The sequence below is a fragment of the Delphinus delphis genome, chromosome 8, assembly GCF_949987515.2.
Source record: "Delphinus delphis chromosome 8, mDelDel1.2, whole genome shotgun sequence".
In the NCBI taxonomy this organism is placed as follows: Eukaryota; Metazoa; Chordata; class Mammalia; order Artiodactyla; family Delphinidae; genus Delphinus; species Delphinus delphis.
The window spans coordinates 50453984-50465743 of record NC_082690.1 but is presented as its reverse complement, the minus strand read 5'-3'; positions in this window follow the sequence as shown (position 1 = coordinate 50465743).

The following is an 11760-nucleotide window of genomic DNA, read 5'->3' as shown; positions in this document are numbered from 1 at the left end:
TGAATGATTTCTACCTGAATTACACTGTGGTCAGAAAAATTATTCTATATTATTTCAGTCCTTTGAAATTTGTTGAGACATTTTCTGGCCCAATCTATAGCCAGATTGTAAATGTTCTAGGTGTGCTTGAAAAGAACATATATTCTGCAGTTACTGGGCACAGAATTTTATATGTGTGTATTAAATATATTAATCATGTTCAAATTATCTATATCTGTACTGACTTTTCCCTTGTTTTATTAATTATTGAAAGAGGGATTTTTAAATCTCCCTCTATGATTATGAATATGTATATTTCTCCTTTTAGTTCTGTCAATTTTTATTTCATTTTGAGGCTATGTTATTAGACACAAATTCAATCTTGTGTCTTCCTGATGGACATGGGGAAAGTCACGTTTCATTGCTATTAATGCTTTTTGTCCTAAAATCTAATTGTTATTACTGTACTACATTAGTTTTGTCTTGGTTAGTGGGTTTTGTTTTTCATTTCTCTTTTATTTGTTTGTTTATTTATTGGCTGCATTAGGTCTTAGTTGTTGTGCACAGGCTTTTCTCTAGTTGTGGCAAGCAGGGCTACTGTTCATTGTGGTGCGCAGGCTTCTCATTGCAGTGGCTTCTCTTGTTACGGAGCGTGGCCTCTAGGGCGTGCAGGTTTCAGTAGTTGTGGCTCGTGGGCTCTAGAGAGCAGGCTCAGTAGTTGTGGCCCACAGGCTTAGTTGCTCCGTGGCATGTGGGATCCTCCTGGACAAGGGATCGAACCCATGTCCCCTGCAGTGGCAGGCGGACTATTAACCACTGTGCTACCAGGGAAGTCCCTCATTTCTCTTTTAAATCTTTCTGTAGCTTTACATCATAGAAATGTTTCCTGTAAACCTCATATAGTTTGGTTTTGTTTTATTGTCCAGTTTGACAATCTTTGTCCTCTAGCTGGAATATTTCATCCATTAACAATTAATGTAATAATTTAAATATATTTGAGTTTATCATATGTCATGCTTCCTGTTTATCCTGTCTATTCAATGTTCTGTGACTTCTTCTTTTTCTTATAATCCTTTCCCAAAGACCTTAAATCTTTTTAATACATTTACTATTTCTTTTAATTATGTTTGTCATAAGTTTTAATTCTATATTTTTAACTCCACAAGATATAGTTTCTATAGTCAGTTTTTTATATTTTTTTTGTTTTTGTTTTAGATTTACCCACATATTTACCATTCTCTTTGCTCTTCAATTTATGTTTTATCCTAGATCTTATATCACTTTCCTTTGGTCTGAAATAAAACCTTCAGTATTTTTTTTTTTAACTTTTATCTATGTAGTTTTTTCTTTTAATCCAGAGTTGTTTTTTGAGTTTTGAGTGTCCTAGCTTTGGCAGTTTACTGTTTATTTATTTATTTGGTTGCACCAGGTCTTTAGTTGGGGCAGGCGGGCTCCTTAGTTGTGTGCGGTATGCATGTGGGATCACCAGCAATCAAACCCAGGCCCCCTGCATCAGGAGCATAGAGTCTTAATGACTGTGCCACCAGGGAAGTCCCCAGAATTATTTCTTCTGTTGAGATTTTCTTGATGGAAAACTCAGGTTTTTTGAATTTGCATATTTATTTATTTGTTTGAAGATGTCTTTATTTTCACTCTCAATCTTTTTCTTTTTTTGGCCACTCCACACAGCTTGCAGGATCTTAGTTCCCCAACCAGGGACTGAACCTAGGCCACAGCAGTGAAAGCACCAAGTCCTCACCACTGGATCACCAGGGAATTCCCAATTTTTCACTCTCAATCTTGAAAGATATTTTCTCTGAGTGTAGAATTCTAGGGTAGGAGTTATTCTCTTTCCACTCACAATGCCATTCAACTGTCCCTGGCTCTCATTGCTGTTGAGAAATCAGCTAACTGCCTTTTTTTTTTTTTTTTTAAGTAATCTGATATTTTTCTTTCTGGATATTTTTATTCTGCCTTTAGTGTTCCTCAGTTCTATTAATGATGTGTTGAGATATGGATTTCTTCTTTTTTTTTTTTTTTTTTTTTTTCTTTACGGTACGTGGGCCTCTCACTGTTGTGGCCTCTCCTGTTGCGGAGCACAGGCTCCGGACGCGCAGGCTCAGCGGCCGTGGCTCACGGGCCCAGCCACTCCGCAGCATGTGGGATCTTCCCGGACCGGGGCACGAACCTGCGTCCCCTGCATTGGCAGGCGGACTCTCAACCACTGTGCCACCAGGGAAGCCTCGGATTTCTTCTTTTAATTCTTCTTGAGATTCATTAAGTTTACTGAATCTGTGCATTAGTGCCTTTCAACAGTTCTAAAGATTTCTCAGCCATAATCTTAAAATATTGCCTCTACTCCATTCACTCTCATTTGAGAATTCCAATTAAACATGTTATGCATTCTCACTCTTTCATTTCTCTTAACCTTTCCTTGATTGTTTTCCTCTTTATATCTGTGCTGCATTCTATACAATTTCTTCTGACATCTTCATCTGTGTCTAATCTACTTTTCTACCTACCCATTGAGTTTTTCTTTCAAAAATTATATATTTTCTGAAAGCTGGATTTTTTTTTTCGAATTTGCTAGATCACATTTTAAAGTGTTCTTTTTCCTCTAGACATTTTCAGGTTTGTCTGTTACTACTTCAGACACAGTAAGCATAGTTGTTTTACATTCTGTGTTTGACAGTTTCAGTAACTAAAGTCTTGATAGGTCCCTATTGTCATATTTTTTTTCTGCTGGTTCTCACTCATAGTGCCATGTTTCCTTGAGGCCTAGTTTAGCTGGAGCTACTTGTTTTCTTTGGAAAATTATTTATAAGAATTCTGAGGCCTAAGAAAATGTTTTCTGGGGAAGGATTTCCATTTGCTTCTGCCAAGTGCCTGGAATCACTACCAGTATAAAACAACTTAAACTAAATTCATATTTGAGGGCTTTTTATTTTTTTAATTTATTTTATGAAGTATAATTGATTTATAATGTTGTGTTAATTTCTACTGTGAGAGTTTTTTAGATCCGCCAAATGAGCTGAATTTGGGTTGCTAAATCATACAGGGGTCAGATTATGACTATAACTTCTTAGGGACTGTTTCCTTCCTCCACTGCTGAGGGTTTATATCTGATTCCCCCTACACTGAAGACCTTCTGAGGTCCTGCCTTGATGGGCAATTCCTAATCCTATTAGATTCCTTACCATGAGCAAGTTATCTTCTGTCCCCCATACCTCACACAACAATGAAAACTGAGTTAAGATTGTCCCCTAAGCATTTTGTCCATCTTTTATGGCTGAATTATTTGTGACTATATTACAGTATTTGACCTGCCATGAATTATCATTTAATAATAAATGTCCCAGGATTTTTACTCCTTTTAGATGATAAAAAAAAACTACCCTCAAAGTTGCAGCTACCTTATTAGACTGTTAAACAGTTACTAAATTTCTAAATATGGCATCTCATCAGTTCTTAGCATTTTAGACCTGGAGGGGACCTTGGAAAACATCTGAATCAGTGGTTCTCATCCATAGGCTGCTCATTTAAATCACTTGGGACCTTTTAAAACCATATTGATGCCTAGATCTCATCCCAGACCAGATTTATCAGAATTTGTGAGGATAAATCTCACATATCAGTAGTTTTTTTAAACTCTCCAGGTGATTCTAATGTGAATCCAAGGTTAAAAAGCACTGGTCTAAACCTCATAGATGAGGAAACTGAGACCCAAAGATGCTAAAAGTCTTCCCAAAATTGACATTTACATAAGGTAGAGATTAGAACGTGAAGTACCCTAAGTCTTACTCCAGGACTCTATTGCCCCATTCTGCCTCCTTTATTATTGAATACTAAATAAAGATTGGCAACAACATTTCTTTTAATTCAAGAATTCATACAACAAACATCATGTGTTTTCTGGGTACTTGGCACTAATGATAGGATTATTAAATAGAAAAACACTCTGGAAACTTAAGGTTAGAGAAAAGCTGATGGAAAACTAGAAGGATTATCTAGTTAGCGTTTGTTCTTTAAAGTCACTGCCTAGTCTGGATCTTCTACCTAAGATGCAATGAAATGTTTTGGTTATAATTTAATACCAGGAGCAAAAGAACCTGTCTTCCCATTAAAACTGATATGTTTAATTATTTTCTAATAATGAGAACTGCATCCTTGACTGTTTTTCCTTTTTCTTGTAAAGAATTCAAAACCAAACATGATGCTCAGTTATAGCCACTGTACTGGGTCTTATGGTTTGCTCCCTCCTTTTAAGTGATCTGAATTTTATTTCCATTTTTATTAACATTATGGCATAAGTGCCTTTTATTATAAAAATGCCTTTATTAGTTTTGAAAGGAAGTGGTGAAGTAAATTTTTAAATTTAAAAACCAACCTCAATTCGTTAATAGATTGTTACCATTTAATGAGTAAAGTATATGTAAACTGCTGTTTTTTATTTCCCTAGAGTGTTTACCAAGGAAAACATAAAATATAGACTCCTAAATTTATCTAAGAGAGAAATTTTAGATACATGGTTTTCTCAATCAGCATTATTCATTTTATAGATTTCTTTGATAATTATCAGTTGTGAAAGTCATACCTATACCTATTAGATGACTGATTATGTATGCATACGTACCAGAATCTAATGTGATACCACGGCCAGCCAGACTTTTCTTTTAGCTGCTGGTCTTTAAAGAGTCGATAACCATTTCTTGATAGCCATAACTTATGTGGCAGACCTTTGTTAGGTTCTATCATTCATTAAAAGTATTCAGCAAATTGTTTGTTGCGTTCCAGAATGTACCTGGCACTGTGCTAGGTTTAAGATAACTGCTATCAAGAAGCTCACACTCTAATACATGATGTCACATACATTATATCATTTAGCTTTCATTCAATCCTGTAAAATATTGTTATCCCCATAGCCTCTACTATCTTATCTGTAAAACAGAAATAATACCTCTTAAAGCTACTGTGAGAGTTAAATAAGACAGTAAGTGTGGAACATGTTCCTGCCATCAAATTCAGTGTTCTTTCTACACCACCACACCTTCCAATACCAGAATTTCCTGTTTGCTTTCACCTACCCCTTTATTCTTCAGACACCATTTTGAATTAGCATCTGCTCTATGGTTGTAATACCTTTAACCAATTCCGATTCCTCACCTCCACCATGGCTTCTTCCCATCTTTCTCCCTCTATTAAAATCCAATCCTTTTCTGACCCCTTGCTTCCCCCTTGCAACTCAAAGTATTTTTGGAAATGATCCCTTATCACTGATTCATTGTTGATGGCAATGTAATTGGTATGAATTCTGTGTAAGATAATTTGGCATTATCTATGAAAATTATAAAAGCATTTCCACTAGTAAAAAGTTATCCCACAATTATATTCATATATAAAGAAGTATTAAAGAAAGATATTCCAGGGCTTCCCTGGTGGCGCAGTGGTTGAGAGTCCGCCTGCCGATGCAGGGGACGCAGGTTCGTGCCCCGGTCCGGGAGGATCCCACATGCCGCGGAGTGGCTGGGGCCGTGAGCCATGGCCACTGAGCCTGTGCGTCTGGACCCTGTGCTCCGCAGCGGGAGAGGCCATAGCAGTGAGAGGCCCGCGTACCACAGAAAAAAAAAAAAAAAAAAAAGAAAGATATCCCATATCGCATTGTTTTTAATAGCAAAATAGTGAAACAAATAATCATCAACATTTATAAATGGTTTTATATGTGTAGAATATTACTGGAAGGATACAAAAAAACCAGTGAAAATTTTTTTAAAAAGTGAAAATCAGAGTGTATGGCATTATATGTATACACGTACACATATATACACATATAGACATATATATGTATATATCTTTCATGAGTATAATGATACTTTAAACACTAGGTGCCTTCAAATGATGATAGAGAACCAATTCATTGTCTTGAAAACTTATAAAAACAAAGGGAAAGAATTAAACATTTATCTTAATTTTCTTATATAAACTGTACCATTGGATAACCAAATAGCTGTAGGGAGATTCTCCTTATAAAGACTCCAACTAATACATTTCATAAATGATAGAAATGGAATATCACCATTTTGCAATCCCCAATGAATAATGGATGTGCTCATTGAGCATCAATGGCTGCTAATATTCCAAAAAGAGACAAGGAGCACCTGTCTATTTACTAGATGACTTGCTGCCTGATTCATAAATCATTCAATAAAGTCAATTAGATCTTCAAAAAAACCAAAAAGACAAGATATTATATGCTTCCAGATGAAAGAATATATCACTTCCTTTAATCTTGCCAAAAGTATTGAACCTGAGTCTAATCTCGCCTCTGTATCTAGCTGTCAATTTGCAAAATACACAACTGACAAAAGAACATGCAGACCTACACCAATAAAAATGAAATCAGCAAAATCCAGACTAGGAAACTGCATATCAGACAATGCATGTTCTTCAACAGATGATTTTAAGGAAAAGACAAAGATGGTGGAGGAGCCTGTAAATCATTTAAAAGGCTCATGAAATTTTTTTTAATGGGCAAGACTAAACTCCAGTGCCTTGAGATGCACACTTGAGTATGTCAATTCCTTGATCACTATGAAGTCAAGATAGTTTCTTTGAGAAGGAGAGGAGATTCAGGAATGGTTGACAAAGTTCTATTTCTTGACTCAAATACAAGTGTGTTTACCTTATAATAGTTTACTAAATGATACACTTGTTTTCCTGCATTTATGTTTTAGTTTATATTTTTTAATGTTTTAAAAATAATTGAAAAGAATGTAAGTAGGTGCATTGTAACGAGGGAAACAAAAGGCACAGACAGGTGGAGCATCTCTCTTTGGGCCAGTCCTCATAGTTATTTTACATACTTTGTCATTTACAGAAGTCAGGTAACTCACTCAAGGCCAAGGCCACATCACTAAGTGGCAGAGCCAAAGCTCTGATTTTTCCAGTGCACTGCACCGCCTCTCAGGCCTTAGGGGGAATGCTGCAAGAGCCCTCACCTCTTAGGCCAGGCATTTCTCTGTGAGACAACTTCTGCCTTCTTGTTGACCAGTGGCTGCAGCCACTTGAATAATTTAAGGTTGAAGGCAGGTGAAGTATTCTGCACTGTTTTTATCTGATCCATCACTTGCACTTTCAGCCTAAATTAATTTGTTATGTGATAAGAGAAAATTATCTCCATGGGAGAGAAATGAACTCACCTATAAAAATATTGCCTTTTCCCTAATAGGATTCAATCTGTTTCCTGCAGTTCCCTTTAGGTGCCAAGCTGAAGTGTATGACCACTTGGCCTATCTCCCTTCATCACAATTCCTTCACTGGCTGAAGAATTTTCTGCTAACTCGAGCTACCAGCTCTGCCAAGAGCCAGGTGTTTGTCCATCCCTTGCCTGCCTTGGGTGGGAAATGATAACTCATGACATTGCAAAACCCAGGGCTGACCAGCAGCTTTCTCATTTTGTATACAGCAAATACAGGGGCTCAGGGCCTGGGTTGATGGACACAATAGCACCTGTAATTAGATCCAGGTGCTGTATACACTGGCCATTGACTATGACTCCAATAATTACAAAGTCAACCAACCAAAATAGATGTTATCAAAGATGGCTAAAACAGAGACCTAAAAATCAGCAGGAGCTGGAGAAGCATTTTCCCACTCTTTGAAGATCTAAGCTTAAGATACATGTGTTTGGTAAAACAGGCAATTTTTCAGCAGGCCTTAACCAGATTACTTGTCTCAGGGCTTGCAGCTTGGCTGGTATCAGATAAAGGGATTCATTGAAAGCATAAGCTTAAGGGACATGATTAAGTTAACTGGAGTCAATAAATGCCATTGACAGTATGTTACAACTCTCTTAGATCTTGGGATATTTCTTATGTAACAAAGGGGAAGTGGATATGGTAACTCTCATATTGAACCTGTAACTAAGCAGCCAGTCAGCCCAATTAACTAATACAATCTGCTGTAGATTGAATATTTGTGTCCCCCCCATCCCCGAAATTCCTATGTTGAAACCTAATCCCCAAAGTGATGATGTTTGGAGGTAGGGTCTTTGGGAGGTGATTAGGTCATGAGGGAAAAGCCCTTATTAAAGAGGTCACAGAGAGCTCCCTCACCCCTTGTACCATGTGAGAACACAGTGAAAAGATGGCCATCTATGAACCAGGAAACATACCCTCACCAGATACCAAATCTGCAGGCACCTCGATCTTGGACTTCCCAGCTTCCAGAACTGTGAGAAGTAAATTTCTGATGTTTATAAGCCATCCAATCTATGGAATTTTGGTATAGCAGCCTGAAGAGACTAAGACACCATCTCTCAATGGCCTGCTAGATGACTAATTTTTATTTCATATATGTAGTGTTATTTATTATGTGCCTATTATATGCCAGACACAATGGCACTTTACTTGTATTATTTCATTTAATCCTCAGAGTAGCACTAGTATTCTGAGCACTAGTATTAGCTCAATTTTAAAGAAGAGAAAATTGAGGCACAGAGATAAAATAACTTGTTCAAGGCCATAACCAGTATATGGTAGAGCTAGGGTTCAAACATAGGTCTTTTGTCCATGCTCTTCCCACAAATACTAAGGCAAAGATTGCTAACAGCCTACCCTAATATCCATTCTCTGCTTCTTCCTTTGTAATAAAACCCCTATTTTATTCAGGAGAGAAATATGCCCTATTGAAAGACTGTATTTCCCTGCCTCCCTGGCAGGTCAAGTTCTGGTCAGAAAGATATAAATGGAAATGTTGTGTGGAACTTCCAAGAAGTTTCCTTAGAATGAAGGGATCAAGCCCTTCTTCCTCCTTCCTTTCTCTTTCTTCCTTCCTGCTGTGGAGACTGGGACGTGATGGCTAGGCCTCTAGCAGCTATCCTGGACAGGAAGGTGGTCTTGAAAATAGAGACCAGAATGAGAGAGAGCCCAAGTCACTGATAACACCATGAAACCACAGTACTACCCATTCCAGGCTTCCAACCTCTAGACTTCTTTCACATGAGAAAAAGAAACCCTGCCTTGTTTTCTCGGGTTTATTATTATATGTAACCAAATATGCCACATATATCTGTATTTCACCCACATTTTGCCTTGCACAATTATCTAAAGCTAAATAATTCTGCTCTCGATGCCCACTAGTTAGTAAAATAGCTGTCTGTGGCTCCAGCTTGTTTAACTCTTTATTAAAAAGGCCCGAAGAGAAAAGAACTAACATTTGTATGCCTTCTATGTGTTAGGTACCCATATATATTATTTAACATTTTCACTGTCTCATTCCATGATCATTCCCATCAGTGCTAATATATCCTGCTTTAAAAACAAAACTCTTTTTTTTTTTTTTTTTTTTTTTTTTGGCGGTACGCGGGCCTCTCACTGCTGTGGCCTCTCCCGTTGCGGAGCACAGGCTCCGGACGCGCAGGCTCAGCGGCCGTGGCTCACGGGCCCAGCCGCTCCACGGCATGTGGAATCTTCCTGGACCGGGGCACAAACCCGTGTCCCCTGCATCAGCAGATGGACTCTCAACCACTGTGCCACCAGGGAAGCCCCCAAAACTCTTTTTTGACTTCATATTCCTCTCAACACCCCTTATCAGCAAAAACTCCTTAAAAGATTTATATTATAGCCACTGTTCATCTCTCTTCTGATTCTCCTGAACCCAAGCAAGGCATTCTCTCATCCCCGTCACTCTGATAAAATAACTCTTTCAGCATCATCCATGACCTTCACCCTTGCTAACTCCATGGTCATCTCTTAGTCCTTGCCTCTCTTAATATATTAGCAGCATTTGACACAGGTGATTGCATCCTCCTTGAAATACTTTCTTCACTAGGCTTTCAGAATACCACTCTGTTTTCTTCCTGTTTCACTGGTCATGTGTTCTATCCCTTGCTGGTTCTTTCTTATCCCTGACTAACTGTTGGGAGTACTCCAGGGTTCAGTCCTCAGTCCTCTTTTCCACTTACATTCACTTCTTTGGTGACATCAAACAGTTTTCTGACTTTCAGTACCATCATTGTGGTATCAGCTCCCAAATTTCTACCTCCAGCCTGATCTTCCCAAATTTCAGAAACATATATATAGCTGCCAACTCAATATCTCTATTTGGATATCGAATAGACATCTCAAACTGGACAGGTCCTAAACCAAACTCCTGGTTCACCCTGCCCGCCATAACTACTCCTCCAACAGTGTTTTCCTTATAAATGTCAGTAAAACACTACCAGTTGCTCAAGCCAAAAACTTCAGTGTCATCCTTGGCTCCTCTTTCTCTACATCTAAACCATGAGCAATGGGAATTCCCTGGTGGTCCAGCAGTTAGGACTCAGTGTTTTCACTGCCGAGGGCCCGGGTTCAATCCCTGGTCAGGGAACTAAGATCCCACAAACTGCTGTGCAGGGCAGCCAAAAAAATAAATAAACCATGAGCAAGACCTGTAGGCTCTATCTTTAAAATATATACAGAATCCATGTTTGAGGGCATTAAAAATTATTTAAAACTTTTTAGATATGATTATAATATTGTTGTCTTTTAAATTCTTTTAGTGATACATTCTGAAGTATTTTTAGATGAAATTACATGATATGTGGGCCTTGCTGCAAAACTACAGAATGGAGAAAATGGGAATATAGAAGAAACAAGATTGATCATGAGTTGGTAATTGTTGAAGGTGAGTGATGTGTACATGGAGGTTCATTATATCAATACTAGTCTACTATGTTTTACCTATGTTTGACATTTTCTATAATAAAAAGTTAAATAGTTCTCATCACACACAAAAAATTGTTTCTGTGTGTGGTGATGGATGTTAACTAGCATTATTGTGGCAATCATTTTGCAATATATACATATGTCAAATCATTATGTTGCACACCTGAAACTAATACAATGTTATATGTCAATTATAGCTCAATTTTTTAAAAATATGAGTAGCTCTATTTTTTAGTATTTTATTTTTAATTTTTTTTTAATTTATTTTTTTTAATTTATTTTATTTTTGGCTGTGCTGGGTCTTCAGTGCTGCGCACGGGCGTTGCAGTGAGCGGGGGATGCTCTTCGTTGAGTGCACGGGGCTTCTCATTGCAGTGGCTTCTCTTGTTGCGGAGCACGGGCTCTAGGCGTACAGGCTTCAGCAGTTGTGGCATGTGGGCTCGGTAGTTGTGTCTTGCAGGCTCTAGAGCACAGGCTCAGTAGTTGTGGTACACTGGCTTAGTTGCTTCGCGGCGTGTGGGATCTTCCCAGACCAGGGCTCGAACCCATGTCCCCTGCATTGGCAGGTGGATTCTTAACCACTGCGCCACCAGGGAAGCCCCAGCTCAATTTAAAAAAATTTAAAAAGGTAAATAAAATAGAGCCAGAATAGGAGCACTTCCCACAATCTCCACACCTACTCCCATGTCCCAAGTCACTTTCTTTCACCTGGATTATAGCAGTGATCTCCTTAAATAGTCTCCCTGGTACTGCCTTTGCCTGTTTATAATCTACCCTCAACAGGGCATCAGGGTGATCTTGTTAAAATGTAAGTAAAAAAAAAAAAAAAAATGTAAATAAAGTCACTCCTCTACTCAAAACCCTCCAAAGGCTCCAGCTCACTCTAAGTCTAAAAACCAAAGTCTTTGCAGTGGACTCCAAGGTGCAATGATCCATGCCACCACTCCCCTCAAACCTTTGCCCCTCACTTTTTCATTTTGTTTTAGCCTTGTTGGCATCCCTTTGCCTTGAGGCCTTTGTACATTCTGTTCCCTCTGCCTAGAACACTTTTCACCAAAATGCATACACCATTCAC